A 19,973-nucleotide genomic window follows, 5' to 3' on the forward strand; every position below is an offset into this window, starting at 1 on the left:
GAGTTGGACCTCTATGCCAAGGCTTTTCTTGATGTGCGATCCATCTTGGGGGCTGGCAACATCCCCTGGTTCAGACAGACTAAACAACTCCTGGATTCTATGGGGTTGGGTAATCTATGGACCGACCCGGCCAATAACCCCTTTCCCTCCAAGAAAGATTTTAAGGGCCTTTATTGGTTAATGGTGCAGCAAAAACATCTAAATTCAGCTTCTGCAGAGTCTCTGACAGGAAGGTTCCTAGTCCAAAAAAAAATCCCTCTCCTTGAAGCCTACTGGGATACCATCACCAGACCTTGTGACAGGAAACTCTACCACCAATTTAGGGTAGGCACCCTTCCGACTAACTCTTTTACTAAAAAATGGAAGGGTGTTTCCTGTGATTCCTGCAAAAGGTGTATTGACTGTATAGATTCTGTTGGTCATATCTTTTTTGTATGTCCCGCTTATGCTGCACCCCGAGCTAAATGGCTCAAACCAATATGTCGTACCCTGGGAACAAGACAAGGGTCAGAAGCACTTGAAATATTGCGATTTGACCCTAGTGAATACGTTGCTATTGCTGTTGCTAAATTTTTGGCTTGGGTTTGGTTTATTAGAATCAAGAGGTATTAGGTTACTGAAATATGCTAATATGATTAATTTTTTAAATGTGACTATCTGGTTTTGTTATTATTATGTATTTTGTTTGTATTTTTTTTTTTTTTTATGTATTGTAACTGTCTTTTATGATGAAATACATCGACAATAAAGACTAATGAATGGACTAGAGTAGAGATGATGCATACATGCCACCTCGGAAAGTGTTCTTGTTGCACTACACACTAACTTGTGCATTTGTTTCAACTTTGTTTCTCAATATCCCCTTTGGTTTTCCATCTACAATTACAGGCCGGGCCTTGCCCTATACTTTGGAAAACATTACAATGCACACTTACCTTACTAATAAATCGACATTTTTGTTTCCAGCCGGGCAGTGGCGAGTGGCGAGCCGACACACCCAAGATTGATGGACGAGAGGAGGACCAAGAGGAATGCTGAGATGCAAATCCAGTCCACATTTTTTATCAGGATAACACAGTAACAGTATCCACTTTTATCTTCTTTTAAATAATTTGATTAATATTTTGTATACAATCTTTACAACAGTGTGTTCTTGGAGTTGTTATTATCATCATTAGGTTTGCTCTCTGTTTACGATTCTTCCCTACCAATATTTAAAATTTCTATTTGCTATCTGTAAAAGTATTAAGTCCGGAACAACAGAAAAAGAACTAGAAGTGTATGTAATCCGGGTCTCTCATCATCATGCATGCATTTCCTTTTTCTCCCTTAACATATGGATATGGTAATCTTCAATGATTGTCGTTTGTTTGTCCATGCATACTGTTTTTCTATGTCAAACCTTTCCCAAAAACCCCCTTCCCATCCATTCAACAAACCCTAACCCTCTTACCCCGGGCTGTGTGACTTATTGTCGAGGTGTGACTAAATTAAATGTACACCAATACTTAATCACACACTTGCTGGGGCGGATGTGGTGAAAGCAACAGTACTTCAATTTCAAGGCAGAGCGATGATCTCCTTCTGCTTGCCCACCCATGAGTAGGATATTTTAGGTTATTTTATTTAACAAAGGAACATATACCTCAGCATGAATTGCCGGCATTGATTGGATTTGTTTGTTGTCATTCCTCATATACAGCACTAACTGTTAGGCTGTAGGCCTAGTCAAGTGACTAGACACAACTATAGTTTGTAACTCTGTCTAGTAGGCTATCCCAACCACCATTATGTTTTGTTGTCTAATATTTGAGTATATTATTGTTGCTCGGTAAGTTCTGTACTATACTTCATTCTACTACTCCTCTAACAGTCTCTCAAAGGCGACTGACTGTCTCATTTTCTTTTTTTGCAAATGCTGCCGCCCTGCCAGTGTCTACTACTACTATACTACCACCACCACCACCCCAATCATGGCATGTTAGAAAAAGGAAACCATCTTCACCATGCAGCCATTGCTGTGCCACAGTTGGACATAAACATCAAGCACAGGTAAGAGAGAAGTTTGGGGGAGGCAGAATTAATAATGGACATGTTGTCAATGATTTCATTTTCACACACCAGTCCAGATAAAGAATGCATAGACTAGAGGACAGACTGAAAGTACTAGAAGGACAAGTCAATCAGTGAGGTGTGTCACATCTATCTGTTTGTGTCTTACACAGTCAGCCAATTATTTAAATCAAACACAGGCTATGGGCGGCCATGCACCAGCAAGGAAACAGTGTGATGTAAAACAGTTACCCCCACCTACAAAACATTAACAACATTGCATGTAACATAGAAAAATATATTTAATTTTCCCTAACAAAAATAAACTAAACCCACAAACGCTTGACCCACCCCCCTCCCTAACCCCAACCAATGTCCAATTGTCCATAGGAGAAAAAGTCCGTAAAGAAAAAATCCCAAACCCAACGCCCAAACAAGTTCCCACCCACCCAAACAAGAATTAAAAAAGGGGCAGAACTTAATGACAGGGACTAAGGTGTGGGGCGGGACTCAAGGAGGACACGCATTTGGTGCTCTAGACGGGCGACACGGCGTCTTAGGGCGCGGCAGTTGCAGCCACAGTGGGGGGGCACCGGAGATGGCACTACGGTGGCGGCGGGCAGCCGCCAGGCGGCGGCGCCGTACCGCTGAAGAGCGGTGGCTGGGGCCCGGGGCACTGGAGGAGGCTTGAATTGCTGCCGCAGTCTCCTCCTCCTCCTTAGCTAAGACCACCAGCCGCCGGTATTCCCGCTGGATTGCCTCCAGCTTCCGGCGCCGTGCCTTGGCGGTCAACTCCTTGCGGTTTAGTTTAGGAGTAGCGGTGTATCAAAAAGAAAAAAACAAGACAATTGTAAAATATACTCTTAGAAAAACAGTAAGACAAGTTAATTATTTATACACATAGTGGCATGGTAGAGTAGCACTATAAAGCACAGTAGTACATAACATTTTAAATCTCGCCCGTCCTTCTTACTTCCACCCGTCTTTCACTTTTTAGTTGAACAGTGTACCAGGTGCTCTTCTCCATAAAACTTTCAAAGCGGAGTTGAAATCAGATAGATGAGGCCATTGGTTACTCAATACTCCCGCTCCTATGCAAATTAAAGGGATTCTATTCTTCTAGTTCACTCTTCAAACGTCCCCAACAACTCATACTTACTTACGACATCGGATGGCGGCTGGACTTTGTCCGCCCACCATGCTAAAAAGGGTGGGGGTCCCGTGGGGACAATTAATTAGGATGATGCGCCCGGCACAGTGGCGGGCGCATCCTGTTCTTTTACATTCTGGTTGGCGGTGCCGAAAGCAATGCTAAAAATACATGTTGTGCTGCTTTTCCAAGCACAACATGATGGGCCCCGCACGGAGCCTGTCACGTTTTGCTTTGAAAGGCAGGGGGGGTACCATAGCATAGGTAGGTACCCTCCATGGGGGCCCCCAAGCATACTCTGCAATGTCTGCATGCCTTTCCGTGGCGGACCGCAATGCCGCCACGCAAAGGTATTCCAAAATGCAGATTATATGGCTGGCGGTGTGTTCAGAGAGACACCAACGCCATATTGAACCCTTTTCCGCCTGGTCGACATATGGGGTCTGACTCTTTTCTACAGGGATGGCGGTAGGTTTGCCCCTGTGGTGTCGGCGGTGAATACCGCCGGCCCGGCGGAGGCAATACACCTGCCATCCTAATGGGGCCCTAATTCTCAACAGTACAGTATTCATATACATACAGTACACCCTTGCAGTGAGTGTACTGTCAAGTTCAACAATAGTTAAGGATTATGAATCTAACTTACCACCGCCCGCCACTGGTGCTGCCACTCCCCCTACCGCTCCGTTGCTATCTGCGGCAACTGCCGCATCCTCGCCCTCCGCATCGCCTTCGCTGGCCCCGGCAATGGTGGTCGGTAGTGCGCCTAGAAAACATTACACATTTATTAGGCGTCATATACACCTCCCCCTATTGATCAGTAGCAAGGTTGAAAAATGAGTTAATACTAACATACATCACTAGTACAAATCAGGTAGTAGTAGAGTAGACACTAATAGTTATATATGGTCATTATTGTAGCCTTTGCCTAATTAGCCCGAGCCATGCTACCATTTTACCTTTGTGTCTTTTATTTTTGCACATGTGACGTTACCTTGCAGCTTCTTCTATAAGACACCTTTGAGCCCACATGACCTGCCTCACACTGCTACTGTCTAGTCTACGCGCTGCGTACAAGCGGTCAACAAAAACATTAACAAGCCGCTTTTTTAGGAAGTACTGGTGTACTGTTAGTTACTAGTCCATATTGCTTATCCATAAATGCTACACTTTTTGGCACGGCTGAGAAATGCTTGCAAGTTGGAATATACTAACGCACACCATTTCATTTTTCGCATTACAGACGGAAGATTCCCTTCTACGAACCAGAGCTTTGCAGAGCTTCTGAATGATGCAACAACTACCAGTACTAGGTTCTCCTAAGGTGAGGGGTCCCTTCACTCACATCTTCATTTATAAATTTATATAAACTAAATTCCTAGGGGATGGTGGTGCTGCCTTCCACCACTGTTCAGTTATCATGATTTAATTCCCAACTGTATAAGTGTAACAATGTTTATTGTTTTAATGTTATTGATTTTCCGGTTGGTGCTGCGTTTTATAATAAAACAATGTACAGAGCTTCTCAATTCAAAATAAACATTTTGAACTTACATAGACTTGGTGGTATTTGGTGTGGACTAACTTACACAAGTGAGCAAATTAAAGTAAGGGTGTGCATGTGTATTGCTTCCACGACTGAGAGGTTGGGTGTGTTATGTTCTGGGTTGTCTACTTTTTGGGTATCTTGGGGGGAGGGTTCGGAGACCTAATAGTTATGACAAGACAGTACTATAGTCGAGCAGTGGAATTGTGGTGGGTGCTGAATTTCTGATTGAGGTGTGTGAGGAAGGTCCAACCTACCATCACCAACATCCTATTTTCTTGTGCAAATGTCTGTGTATGTGCAAGATTCCTACAACAGTAGTAGTATGTCCTATAGGCTATCTGTGAGAGGGAGGGCCGAAAGGAAAAGCGAGGAGGCCGAATTAGTTGAGCAATTGTGATTGGATTTTAATCAAATAAAAATAATCGTTCCACAAAACAGGTTTAGGATGGTAGGATGGTCTTCTCTAGTTGTGGTCCTTCCACGTTGTCTTCCGGCTGGTGATGGGTTCCTGTCGTGGTCGGACTCCTCCCCAGGTTGCCTCGGAAAGTGAAAGGAGAGAAGGCGATCAGTTTTGTGGTGCAGGCTTTTCTGATACGAACCCTTCACCAGTGATTAAAGAAGCACCCGTTGTGAGGCCCGACAAAAGAAATACGGGTGTGCTGTTATGCATAGGACGGGGATAAGGGAGTCGGGTGTCTATCAAAATAAAAGAACCGGGATGCTGAAAAGAAGGGAGGTATGCGAGAATCCAAGGGTATGTGTGCCATAAAAGAGACATAAAAAATAAGGTTGGAATATACGCTCTACAGAGGATAAGGGCAAAGGGGTCAAAACAAGCGGGTCAGTACTCCTCCTAACGCGGCTGGGTTGTGAAGGTATACAAAGGGAGGTGCGTGCTCGGACAACCGTTCTCACCACAGGATTCCATACATTTGTATACCCCGGTGATCTCTTAGTTGAACCCCGCTTATCCCTCCCCCTTCCCGTGTCACGTACCGCGTTGGCCGCAACTCTCCGGAGTTGCGGCGGCTTGTCAGCGTCCTCCTGGGGGTGTCCACCACTCCTCGGACCAGGTCTCGCTCTCTCCGGAGTCGGGTGCTTCTTCCGAGTCACCGGTCGGCCTCGGTTCCTCGTCTCCTAGGCTGTTGGTCGAGTGTTCTTCTTCGCTCTTCTCTTCCTCTCGGTGTGGCTGTATTCCTTGCTCCGCCGTTTCCACACCCCGTTGGCGTTCTTCCGGGTTCCCTTCATACTCGGCGGGTCCCGAATTCCATTGGTTCCTGCTCAACCCGGATGATGGAGCTCCTCCCTGCACACAAGAGTCAGTGGAAAGGATTAACTCATTCCCTCCCAGCCGTCTCGTACCATTGTCATTATGTTGTACAAGTGATGTTGGGAAGGGTATACCGGCTATGGAGGCCACCTCCTCACACTATCATATCAAAATAGTAATAAATCTGGTTGGGCTTTTGTTGCTGTGAATTTTCAAAGCCTCAAGATTAACAAAGACTCAAGATCAATAAGACTAGAAGTAGTACAAGACGACGTCCCAAAGGATTGGACTCAATGGCTAAAGCTACTAGTGAATATAAGTTTTATATTACAACCTTTCACCTAAAGAGTGGCACTGGCCAACTGGTCAAGACTAGCTACTACAGTACAGAAAGACTGATAGTATTAGTAGTAGTAGTACTGAGAGTCATCATAGCAGAGGCAGGGATAAGATTTTTGAAACCGTACAGATCGAAGGATAATTGTTGGTAAAAAAACAGCATTTGGAAACTGAAACAATAGTTTGTGAAAAATATGGTGCAGTAAAAGATATGGAATACGAAATATTATTAAAAACAAGAAGACTTACTGGGGCCAGCAGAGGAGCCCTCATTGGTGTCCTCCTGGTGCTGTTCGGACTGTTGTCCCGCCGAACCCCCACTCCCTGTCTGTCTGCCCCTGGGTGCTGATGAACAGGAAAGATATAAGAAAGATACAAACATTGATGGATGGTGTCAAACAAATACAATATTTTTCAACAACGGTCAAAAAACACTTATGTAAACAACAATTGCAATAACTAAATTGACCGATCTCATCTGGTCAACAAGTAGTATTGGGGAATTCGTGGATCGACTACTTAAGTTACTATTTATCAACAGTAATCCTGTCTTCCATTCTGATTCCAGAATACTAAGTTACAACTAAGCCTAAGTACGACGTACCACCCAACCTAGCCCACCTATTCCAGGCATGCCAATTGTACATTAAGTATGCATTTCCACTTCTTTTATTCCTCAACAATGCATATGGTCAAATGGAGGACACATGACTACATTTTTTGTATACACCAAATTTTGGGTTGATTGATTGATGCTGATGTTCTGCTAGTGCTAAGCCAATTACCTCCACTCATTGAACATACTAGAAAAGGTTCTAATAAAGACTGCCGTAGTCGTACTAGCAGCACGTCACGTAACTGAGGGGGCATCACGCATACCACTAACAAATTAGAAACTCATACAAAGTACCTAAACCTAAGTATCAATCCGCCCCTATCTATTAGTGACAGGACAAAGTAAGGAGTGGACTAGAGTCACTGTAGCATTACGTAACTTAATTTCTCTAAAATAAACTCGTACAGAATCACGCTAAGCGAGCGCAAACGCAAAGTTGCAAACAAGTAAGATTAGTAGTAGCGCAGCAGAGCACCTGTGTCATAAAAAATCACAGAAGATTTTTAAACGTGATTAACCTGGAATGTAAGCAGCAACATTCTAGCTGGTTGGAAGAAAAAAAAGATATTCGCAATATATAACACAGAGCAGAAGAACAGACAGAAAGTAGTAATAATTAAATAGGTACTCACCAAGCCCCAGGACCTCCACACCTAGCAGGTCCATCCAGCAGGTCCTGCTCATGGTCCAGGATGTCGGACCACTGGTGCGTCAGCTGCGCCTGGGTGCGCCGGACCCCAGAGAAGCGCGACACTGCCCGGCGCACCTTCCCCCACCGCTGCCGATGCTCCCAGAGGCCGTACCCGGACCCAGGCCTGCCACCTGCTGCCAGGGTTGAGGGGAGGTGGCGCTGCACAAAGAAAATTAGTGCAGTCAACTCCACCTCCCCAAATAAGGCCCGTGCCTACACCCCTTGTGGGTGCCGCCTTCCGCAAGGAAGGCGGTCGCGGCTCTGGCTACGACGGCGACCAGCCCTACCCTTAGACATGGTTCTGGGGTAAGAAAAGGTAATAAAATTAAAGAAGTTAAGGAAATAAATAATAGCAGGCAATAGAAAGAGAAAAAGTAGCTAAAAAACTTAAAAAGGAGACACAAACCAAAAATATAGAAGCTGGAAAATAGTAAGAGAAATATTAAATAAGAAAGATAAAAAAAAGTGGGTTGAAACAAAGGATTGAAAAGACTTGGAGAGGATTGAAAATCAGGCCCCAGAACCATGCAAGAGAGTGAAAAACAAGATGGCCGCGCCCATTGCAACCACGTGCGCAAGTTTGCGCGATATTTTCTCCCCGAGCAAGCAAAAAGCAACACGATCAAGTAAAAGCCATCGCAAACAGGAAATATCTACCGCGAACGGGCGCGAACATGCATTGCGCGACCCGGAACAGGAAGTAAGCATCGCGAGAGGGCGGGACAAGTGAAAACAAGATGGGCGTGCCCGTGAGCAACCGCATGGGTAAGTTGGCGACCCGCGATCACGCAAAAATTACTGAGAACAGGCGGGAAAAAAACTTCAGCGTCTTCGCGATATTTCCGGCGTGTTTGCGGAGATTTTTAGCATTTTCGCGATAATTTGCGAAAGTTAATTTTGCAAATTACGCCCTCACTCTCTTCCAGAGAATCATCTGATTTGTCAATTATGGTAAGAGATCTAGGTATTGCATCAGCTCTTTCTTTGGCTCTGCATAACACCCAATTAGGGTACCCTCTGATTTTTAAGCGGGCCAGCATCTCCTTGCTCTGAGTTTGATAGGCAATTTCGGTGTTGCAGTTTCTTTTAGCCCTCAGCAGCTCTCCATACGGAATACTCCATTTGAGTGTCTCAGGATGACTGCTGAGGGCATGTAAGACACTGTTGCCTGCTGTGGCTTTCCTGAAGAGGGGGGTCTGTATTTGTTTGTCCTTGATGTCAAGTCTGACATCACAAGAACCCATCACAGTACCGACCACCTGTCTCTACAGGACACCATTAAACAGAAAGATGTTGTTCATAAGACACTATTCTATCATGTCAAGAATCATCCTGCTGTGGTCCCTAAACTGTATCGGCCTGATTTTAAGAAAGTGTTCACACGCTTCAATTCCCTGACGGTGATCAATGATGGTATGTAGTGATTGTACGTCTAAAGTGATGAGGAGAGAATCCTCATCCCACTTGATATCCTGGATTATTTGAGAAAATCTTTGGTATCCCTGATATAGCTGTGTACCCTGGTAACACAGTCCCTGAGGAAATGGTCAATGTACATGTGTATATATATATATATAGAGAGAGAGAGGGAGAAAGATAGATAGATAGATAGATAGATAGATAGATAGATAGATAGATAGATAGATAGATAGATAGATAGATAGATAGATAGATAGATAGATAGATAGATAGATAGATAGATAGATAGATAGATAGATATTAATATTTAGGTTGTTGCCTAACTGTAGTTAATTATGTATTGTTGTTGTATTGCTTTGATGCTTTGATTTGAGTTATATAATTTTTTAGGTGAATGGTAAATATTTTGGTGATGGAATATATTTATATTTAATTTAAACTTGTGCAAAAAATGTTTTAGGTTAATTTCAAATAATTGTTTTATGTAAAGTGTTTTTTGGAAATATTTGTTGATGATAATTTAATAATTTTGGCGATAATGCTGTCGTTGATATTGTGTGTATCAATATTTCTTATATATTAATGTTTATTTAAAGTTAACGATATTTTTGTTTATGATATTTGTGTTTTTGATACAAGTAAAAATCAATATTTTTAGAAACGATATTTATGTTCTCAATAATTGTGTTTTTACTAATTAAGTATAGTAAGTCGATAATTTTGTTATCGATATTCAATTTCCGATAATTTTATGTCTTGATATTGTGTTGGAAATGACTTTTTGTGCACGGTTATTCCCAAACATTATGTTTCTTCCTCCTATTTATCCTGACCGGTTGTTGTTGGCTTTAGGATTCTGGGCACCTTTACCACTGCTAATCAGTGCTAAAGTACATATGTGCTCTGTGTAAATTTTTATCATGATTGGTTCTCCCTGATTGGCATATTCAATTTACTGGTAAGTCCCTAGTAAAGTGCACTGAGTATGCCAGGGCCGGTCAATCAAATGCTACTAGTGAGCCTGCAGCACTGATGGTGCCACCCACCTGAGTTGCCCTGTAAATGTGTCTCAGACCTACCACTGTAGTGTCTGCGCACGTAGTTTGTAACTGTCATGTCGACCTGGCAAGTGCACCCACTTGCCAGGCCCTAACCATCCCTTTTCTTACATGTTAGACACCACTCAGGTAGGCCCAAGGTACCCCCATGGGCAGGGTGCAGTGTATGTGAAATGTAGAACTTGTACTGGTGTGTGTAACATGTCCTGATATTGAAATACTCCCAATTTCTGTTCCATAGGAGAGCATGGGAGTTACTTTGTAACATTTCATAAGTATATATTCCTATTGGGACAAGATAGAGAAATAAGATTTGGGCTCTCTGATCTCAGAATTTAATAACATCTTTTAGTACAGATGGTTTTAAATTGTGTGTTTCAAAATGCCACGTTTAGAAAGTAAAAGATGCACAATTGATGGACGGAATGCAGAACAAATCAAAACATTCACTCTCAGTCAAGAGATCTGGGTTAAATCCATCATTCTTTTGCTCTCCATGCCACCCCAGTTTAGACCTGGCCATATGCATATCAGTCTTGACCCTGTGCCTCATGGGAAAAGCCCAGCCCGAACTGCAAAGCCAGGTCCTCCCTACACCGGGAACAAGCATCCTGGAACCGGTTTCGGGGTTTCACCCCTCATCAGCCAGGATAGCTTGAATCCAGTGGCACAGTGAGCCTGCGACCCACGTCTGGGCATACCCGGTGCACTTAGGGAAAGAAAGCAAAAGACACACAATTGATTGACGAAATGCAGAACAAATCAAAACATTCACCCCAGTCAAGAGATCTAGGTTAAATCCATCATTCGTTTGCACACCATGACACCCCAGTTTAGACCTGGCCATATGCAAATCAGCCTTGACCCTGTGCCTCATGGGAACAGTCCAGCCCGAATTGCCAAGTCAGGTCCACCCTGGACCGGAAACAAGCATCCTAGGACCGGTTTCGGGGTTTCACCACTCATCAGCCAGGATAGCTTGAATCCAGTGGCAAAGTGAGCCTGGGACCCACGTCTGGGCATACCAGGGACACTTAGGGCGAGAAAGCAAAAGACACACAATTGATGGACGGAATGCAGAACAAATCCAAACATTCAGCCCCAGTCAAGAGATCTAGGTTAAATCCATCATTCTTTTGCTCACCATGCCACCCCTGTGTAGACCTGGCTATATGCAAATCAGTCTTGACCCTGTGCCTAATGAGAAAAGTCCAGCCCGAATTGCCAAGCCTGGTCCTCCCTGACCAGAAACAAGCATCCAGGACCAGTTTCGGGATTTCACCCCTCATCAGCTAGGATAGCTTGAATCCAGTGGCACAGTGGCACAGTGAGCCCAGAGCCCACGTCTGGGCATATCCGGCGCACTTAGGGTGAGAAAGCAAAAGACACACAATTGATGGACAGAATGCAGTACAAATCAAAACATTCACCCCCAGTCAAGAGATCTGCGTTAAATCAATCATTCTTTTTCTCACCATGCCACCCCAGTTTAGACCTGGCCATATGCAAATCAGTCTTGACCCTGTGCCTCATGGGAACAGTCCAGCTCGAACTGCCAATCCAGGTTCTCCCTGGACCGGAAATAAGTATCCTGGGACCGGTTTCGGGGTTTCACCCCTCATCACCTAGGATAGCTTGAATCCAGTGGTACAGTGAGCCTGGGACCCACATCTGTGCATGGCATACCCTGCCAACTTAGGGCAAACAAAGCAAACACAAGCAGATGATGGATGGAGCGCTGAAACTTTACAGTCACTCGCCCCAGTCACAGATCTGGGTTGAATCCATCATCAATCTTTAGCTCACTTTGCCACCTCCAGGAAAGACCATTTGACCTGACAGGTCTTGTCCAGAAGAGTCACTTCCCAACCGAGTTTGCTGGCATCCGTCGCTAGAACTAATGGGGACACAATGGAACTCTGGCTGCATCCATACTGCCTTGAGAAGATTTTTGGCATGCAACCACAAAAGGAGACTATGCTTTACTTATGGTGACAGAGGAATCATCTTGTCTATCTGACCACTGACTATTCAAATGCCACAAAAGAGGACAAAATGAAGTCTTGCTCACTGCACTGTATGTATTGCTGTTACTATGTAATCTTGGACTTCCTTTTTTTTATATATATTTTTAAATGTTATTTAAATCAGCATTGATAATTTCATTCTTACATTCAAAGAACATTTATCATTACATAAACAATACACAAAAACAATAATAGAGCAATCAGACCCAATTAATTATTGGGGCCCATAGTGCAAACCCAAATTGTAATCTTGGACTTCCAATCAAAGCTTTGCCAGAGCTTGTTCCCTGGACTGAAGATCGCGAACTGCAGACTAAAGGCACAACATTATTTCTCTGATAGAAAAACCTTTCCCTGGTCTGTTTTGAATCTGGCCCCAATGAATACCAGCTTTTTGGAGATAGCTGACAATTGGGAAGAATCAACAAAAGACTCAAACCGGAGATGACCTATTTTGTCTGGTCCCAAAACTGTCCGATCTGGTCCAGATCTGCATGGAGCCACCAATCGTCCCAGTAAGGAACATCAGGGATCCCCAGAAGATGTAGGAGAACCACCACTGGAGCCCTCACTTTCGTAAATACTCACAGGGCTGATTTTAAGCCAAAGGGGCAAACATTGAACTTCCAATGGTGATCTTCTACTGCAAACCTCAGGACTTTCTAATAATAATTCCCCAAAGCCAGCTACAGGAATCACACAGGTCCCGCTGACAAAGTACCTTGGATGGAGAAAAGCACCAACGGCAAGGACTCGAGTAGGTGCCGCATCAAGGTGGATCCTGTGGTTGGAGGCAAGTGTTGGCTCCGATCTGCACAGTTGATAGAAGCTTTGTCAATGAACCCCTGTACGATGCAGGCACTGTGTCATCGTCGAGCCGCCACTGCGTCGGCATTCAAGGGCGATGCGTAAGTTCCGATTAGCACAAAGCAGATGCTGTGTCAACACCGATGTAGAAAAGCTGCAGAAACCTACATTTGAGGTCCAGGACTGGAGGGAGTACCTCAGGTAAGGGTAGGACTCGCTTTTGGCAGAGCCCAACAGCACCAGCAGAATTGTAGGAAGTGTTGTATGACTCTGAGACTTCAGAAAACAGAAGGCAAGCCAGCAAGCTCTTGTAGTCACTCTGGGTTCAAGTGAGATCAGTCCAGTCTTTGTCCTCAGCAGGGGAGATATCTTTTAAAGTGTGGGTGACTTCAAAGCATCTTTTTGAAGTGCACAGGTCTCCTTTCATCCCAGCCTATCTGTGGGGCGTATCCAGTCCTTTGTGTGGGGACAGGACACAGATATAAGTTTCAGCTCAATATCCCCTACCTGCCCAGGAAGGCTATCAGAATGCAGACAACTCTTCTGTTACACCCACCCTTTCTGTGTTTGTGTCTAGAGGGAACATACAAAGTGTAGCTGTCACCTAGCCCAGACGTGTATTGGAGCGAGGCATCAGGCACACAGAGCAGAGAAATGTCCACTTTCTAAAAGTGACATTACTAAAATAGTAATGTTAAATCCCACTTTACCGCAAAAGAGAGTTTCTCATTACTATGAAACATGATGTAGTGACTCCTTTTAATCAGGAATTACAGCTTTAAAGGGTTTTAAGGAATACCCAATGCTAGCCTATGAGAGGAGTAGACAAATGTAGATGTTTGTCTCTACCAGGACATTTAAAACTTAAAACTACATGTCCTACCTTTTAGTTACCCAGCATCCTACCCTTAGGGCGACCTAGGGCCTACCTTAGGAATGACCTATGTGTAATATAAGCGAGTTTAAGGCTTTGGAAGAGGTTTTAAATGCCAGGTCGAAGAGACAGTAAACTGAACACACAGGCCCTACAATTATAGGCCTGAGATGTGTTTGAAAGGTTACTTATGTGGGTGGAACAAGCAGTGCTGCAGGTCCACTAGTAGAATTTAGATTACAGGCCCTGGGTATATGGTATACCACTTTACAAGGAACTTACAGGTAAACTAAATATGCCAATCAGGTGTACACAAATGTCACCATGCTTAGGGGAAAAGCGATGCACTTTGGTTAGCAGCAGTAAAGTGCTCAGAGTCCTAAGGCCAACAAAAAGATACAGCAAAAAGTGGCGGTAAGCAGTCAAAAAGTTGGTGCAAGACCACCCTAAGGATGGCGTGATCGGTCCTTGTGAGTACTGTGACTTGTGTGTGTGTAGGGTTGTGGATGATCTGGGTCAGTCCGAGACTGCTCATATTGTTGAAGAAGTGTGTGGTGTTGTTGGCGTAGTCAATGTGGAAACTTAGGTCACCGAGAAAGATATAATGCTTGGAATCTAATGCTAGGAGCACAATGAAGTTTGCAATGGTTTTGCAGAAGGTGGAGCGCTGCCTTGGGGGTCAGTATGTGAGGGTGCCACTGTTGGTTGTTTTGTCGTCCATGTGGAGCTTAAAGTTGAAATGTTCCATGGGGGTGGTGGCATTGTCGGTGGTGGTGCACTGCACTATATAGTCTCTTTGTGGATGATGGCTATTCCTCTTCCCAGCTTGTTGGTACGGTCCTGGTGAGTAATTTTATATTCATCTGGGATAGCTGTGACAATGCCTGGGCTCGATGTGGGGTTAAGCTAGGTCTCAGTGAGGAAGACGATGTCGGGTGCGAGAGTGGCAACGAGGTCCCATAATTCGGTGGAATGCTTGCATAGTGAGTATGTGTTGAGAAGGGCGCATGTGAGTTTGTGTTTTTTAATCTGGTCGTGTCTGTGGTGTATTCAGGGTGGGCCTGGTTGTTGAGCTGGTGTGTGCACTGTGGCAGGTGAAGTGACAGTGGATGCACGTGAAAGATCCTGTCGTGGAGCATAGGTAGGCGCTGTGGTAGTGTTTATTGTAGCAATTGGGGTAGATGGTGTAGAGGTCGGCGATGGTATATATTTGGGGGGCAGGAGGGTAACGGGTTCTGGCACTGGGTGCAGTCCATGCACAGATGGGCTTTTGCCGCGCCTCCAGCATGCCAGCGGTGCAATCGCACTGCGGCCTGCATTAAGTAGGTCCTGGGGTGAGTGGGGCTTCTGTTGGCGGTAAGAAATGTGAGTGGGAAAACCTGGGCAGGAAAACCACAGCGAGAACACCCAGGCAGCGGTGGTGTCACAGGATCAGTCTGGAACAAGCAGAAACTGGAGGCCATAGGCAAGTTGGAGGCTAGGTATCCAGGAGCCTACTGCCCCTTTCTCCCGAAGAGCCATACTCCCCTCAAGTAGAGCCTACCTCTTAACTGGACCATGAGGCAACAGAGTATGTATGGCCCCCTTAGGAATAGGGAGAGGCAGGAATTCGATCAGGTGAACTTTCCTGTCATCTTGCAGAACCCAACAAACTGTTGTTACTAGATGACTGTGAGACCTGACCCTTTTTGCAGGTTTAATCCCCTAACTTGTTTGCCTTTTGACTTCTATTGTTTTGACCCTGTTTTCGTTGGCTATAGTACTCTGGGCACTTTACCACTGCTGATCAGTGCTAAGGTACATATGCTCTCTGTGTAAATCGTGATTATGATTGGTTATCCATGATTGGCATATTTGATTTACTGGTAACTCCCTAGTACAATGCCCTGAGTGTGCCAGGACCTGTAATTCAAGTGCTACTAGCGGTCTAGCAGCACTGGTTGTGCCACTCACATGAGTAGGTTTGTTTATATTTCTCAGACCTGACACTGAAGTATCTGCGCATGTAGTTTTAAACCTTCACTTTTCTTATATGTAAGGCACCACTCAGGTAGGCCCAAGGTACCCCCATGGGCAGGTTGCAGTGTATGTGAAAAGTAGGACATGTACTGGTGTGTTTTACATGTCCTGGTGTGTTTTACATGTCCTTATAGTGAAACACTGTGCATTTCGTTTTTCACTATTCAAAGGCTGTCTGTCCCATAAGTTAATATGGGAGCTGCCTTGTAAGTTCTTTCAAGTGTTACTTTCCATTGGGGCAAGACAGAGAAATTGAGTTTACGCTCTCCGAACTCAGAATTTAATAACACACCTTTTAATGTAGGTGGTTTTTAAATTGTGTGTTTGAAAATGTCACCATTCGGCTCAGGAGTGCTTCGGCGTCTATCGAGTTCGGTAAGTTTGTACCTCGGTAGCTGTGTTTAGAAGACACTGGTAATGGCTTTCGACCAAGAAGACAGAGATATTCTATTTTCATGTTACAGGAGCGTGGTCTCTTGGGAAATAATACTTGCATCCTGTGTAAGTTGGAGTCAGATGTTTTATGATGATTATGTTAGTTTTTCATTGCCATATTGTTCTATTTTTTTGACGTAAACACTGGGATGAGTCTCCTGATTTATTCCTTCATAGAGAAGCAGCGTTCATTGTTTATTGGATTATCACGGAAGCTTACATGTCTGAAATTGGACAGCTGCCTTAAACTCCACGGAATTTTGTGAAGAGGTATGAGTTTACTTCAAGTTTTATTACAGTCATGGGCAAAGTCTTGCAATGAGATTTTTCTTGTATTCGTTTTCACAGGTGAGGTCAGTAGTGAGGGTCAGCTTGACTACTTATTTCAAGAAATTACAGCAAACCATGTTTAAAGTGAATATTTTTCTTATGGATTGTGTTGAGTTGTGATTTAGGAAGATGACTGGATCTCTGTTGGTTCCTTTTTCTGTCTTTTGTTTATTCTGATTCTTTTCACATTTACATTATAGGGTTATAAATATGGTTTCAACTAAAATATTAGACAAAGACCTTTGGTGGGATGATTGGATATTGATCCTTTGTATGTACAATGTATAGTAATGTACCATTAACTTTTGTTTTACAGAAACGACCCTGAAGAAGGGACATCGGTCCCGAAATGCATTGGGCTATGTATTTTGCTTTTGATTATTCTATGATGTAATGATATGCTTATAGCACATTTTGTTAGAATCTTGACAGTATCAATTGGATATTGATTTGTATGTAATCGTACTCTAAATCACAAAAGATTTGTATGATTTAAATTCAAAGAAATATGATTAAATAATTTTGAGAAAAAAGAATTGAATGTTACGTTTTCATGTACAACAGATTGTATATCATTTACAGTAGTGCGCACTTGCGTCCAGCAGGCAGGTTGACTGCAGGCCTTTCTTCTTCGTTTAATTTGGTGCGGGAGGTATGCACTATCAGGTGCAGCACACAGATCGATAGAAATTCTAATTTAGGGTACAACATAAGTCACAATGAGGTATGCATAGTCTACATCATCCTCACTTTTAGAATGTGGGCAATTTCTTGCTTTACCATTTTGTGTGCCTCTGCCTGTTTGTGTATTCACCGTCTGGTTTTGGATAACCCTGGGCACTGAACGCCGCTCCGCTGTCGGAGTTTGCAGAATTTGGCATACTCCATGTTCCACTGAGAACATGAAATTTCGGCAAAACTTCTGACTCTGCAGTGGAGGGGAGTTCAGCCCCATACCCTCCCACCCCCGCAATAAATATTTTCTAAATGCAATCTGCAATTGATGTAAAATAAAAACGCACTTACCTTATCGTAGCATCCCAGGCTGCCATCCTCCTCCTTTCCGTAATCTCCTATGTTGGACATACGTAATGGTAGGACTGTGCATGCGCAGTCCTACCATGGATTACGGCGAGGAGGAGGGCAGTCCAGGACGCTGCGATAAGGTAACTGCAGTTTTATTTTACATTATTATATTTATTGCGGGGGTGGGAGGCGCATAGCAGAGAGTAGCAGGGCGGAGCGGAGTGGAGCGAAGCGGCGCTCCACAGAGTTCTTGGCCAACTCGGTGGTGCTCCGCGTAGAGCAACTCCACCTGATATGCCCAGCCTTAGTTTTGAAGTGCAGGAGCTGGGGATGTGCATTCACTCTAGACACTCACAAGGGGTTTTGAGGTGTGTTCTGTCTTTCCTGCATGACTAATAGAGGATGAGTAGACATTGTCTGCATTTAGAGTCGTGGGAGGAGTTTTCACTAGCACCTGAATGGGCTGTGTCTCCTTTGCACACTGCTGTCTCCACCCCCTGTGGTTGAGCTGGACCAGGGAGGACTGAACTGGTTTGTACTGAGCTTATAGACTCTGAAACAAAGACTACAATAAGAAAATGGGGTATAAGTATGAGACCTTAAATTCCAAGACTTTAGATTACTTCTGGAAACAAGAAGTGCCTGTCAAGAAGAAGAGCTGAAGAACTGTGTGAGGAGCACTATCCTTTCTGTGTGTGAGGGGTGGGTTGGTCTGCTGTTGCTGCTTCTATCTGTGGGCAGAGGACAAGGACTGACTCTTTTTGCCCTGCTGTAGTATCCTGCTTGAGAAGATCTCCAAAGGCGTGGGTGTGCTTGCCTCTTGTTGGAAGTCTCAGGGAGATAAAAGACTTCACCAGATCCCCGATGGATCTAAAAGAAACCTGCCTGGAAGGAGAGCTGGGAGAGTTGTGTGAGGAGTAATGCCCCTGCTGTGTGGGGGGTGAGTCGGAAAAGGACTAGACTGTTCTTCACTAAGTAAGCATGTGTTGGGCACTTAACTTTGTGGCACAAGCATGTGGAGAGTGCTTCCCCTTTCAAGAAGTAGCACTCTCAACTAGTGCGTGGTGAGCGCTGTGTTGTTAGCACTCAGTGTACATCGAGCGCTGCACTGTACCTTGTGTTTGGGGCAGCGGAGGGGAGAGCTAGGTTGAGGAAGTGCACTCCCCTCCATAGCAGCCAGTGCATGTGCCAGCTTACAGCGACAACGGCAAAGGAAACCCCGGAGTTCCTGCTTTGCCAAGCAACACCGAAGCCGCCGGGGAAGGCTAGAGAAAATAACGTGGGCCAACAGAGTCTTGGTGCCCAGCTTTGAGGAAAACATTGCTGAGCCAATGCACCATTCTCCATCGGTGGGGAAGGCGCCTTGAGGAGAGAAGACCCCTCCCATGCACCCTGAGGTAGCTGGTGGGAACCCTAACCGGTGCCTGCAGGGAGAGCTGGCACTCCGAGAGGAGGACCGCCAGCTCCCGTGTAGCTGCTCTCACCGCAGCTGGCACCCATGTCAGACACGGCTTCGGGCCGGCCCGGCTCTCACAGGGAGCTACATTGCAGCAGCTGTACCGCACATTTCTGAGCAGCTGTACTCATTTAAATTCTGCCCACCATTTGAAGCAGAGTGCCTGGAGATTTGTCTTGGAGTCGTACTTAGAAGGCCCTGCTCTGCATCGACCAAGATGTCTGGTGATGCTCTGGGAGTATTTTTCATTTCTCCCCAGTGGTACACAGAGAAGGCTCTGGACCCGCCACAGTGTTGATCAACATTGCCGTATGGCCAGCTTGCCCTGCAGTTGCTCGACGGGTTCGCAGATTTACAACTGATATATGTGGGGGACCCAGCGAGGTCACCCCGCAGATGCCGGCAGTGTGCACCACCCCTCCCCGTGTTGGTGCATACCTTGGGGGGGGCGCCTGCTTGCGAGGGAGGTAACAGGATGGGGTGGAACCCTCAAAGATGGTCTCGATCCTGGTGAGCAGAGACTCTTGTATCATAGAGGGAATCCCTATCTTACCACTTAACATGTTATAGAAGTGCAGGTGCGCAGTCTCTTTGGGTTCTCTGCAGTTGTTGGAGATCTACTCTCGGTGTTTATGGTTCTATGGTGACATGTAATGATTCATATGTTTGGGTGCATTATCGAACTGCTTCATAATTTTTTTCCCTGATTTATGATGTATGGTATGCTCATACCTGGCACTGACAGAATAATGACTAATCTTTCTGGACCTACAGATTATGTACAGTGAAGATGTTTTTATGACGTGTGCAACATATAAGTAATTAAAACATGTTTTCACTACCTGTACTGTTATG

At 44.7% G+C, this 19,973-nt stretch overlaps 1 long non-coding RNA gene across 1 annotated transcript in view; it reads right to left on the minus strand.

Moving 5' to 3' along the window:
* Window positions 1–19,973, minus strand: part of LOC146789247 (uncharacterized) — a 47,209-nt gene that overhangs the window by 13,852 nt on the left and 13,384 nt on the right. Inside the window, exon 2 of the long non-coding RNA XR_014970040.1 lies at window positions 3,849–3,968. This is a non-coding gene — a long non-coding RNA (uncharacterized LOC146789247). The remainder of the gene's footprint in view (window positions 1–3,848; window positions 3,969–19,973) is intronic.

Source organism: Triturus cristatus, chromosome 10 (assembly GCF_964204655.1).
Source record: "Triturus cristatus chromosome 10, aTriCri1.1, whole genome shotgun sequence".
Lineage (NCBI taxonomy): Eukaryota > Metazoa > Chordata > Amphibia > Caudata > Salamandridae > Triturus > Triturus cristatus.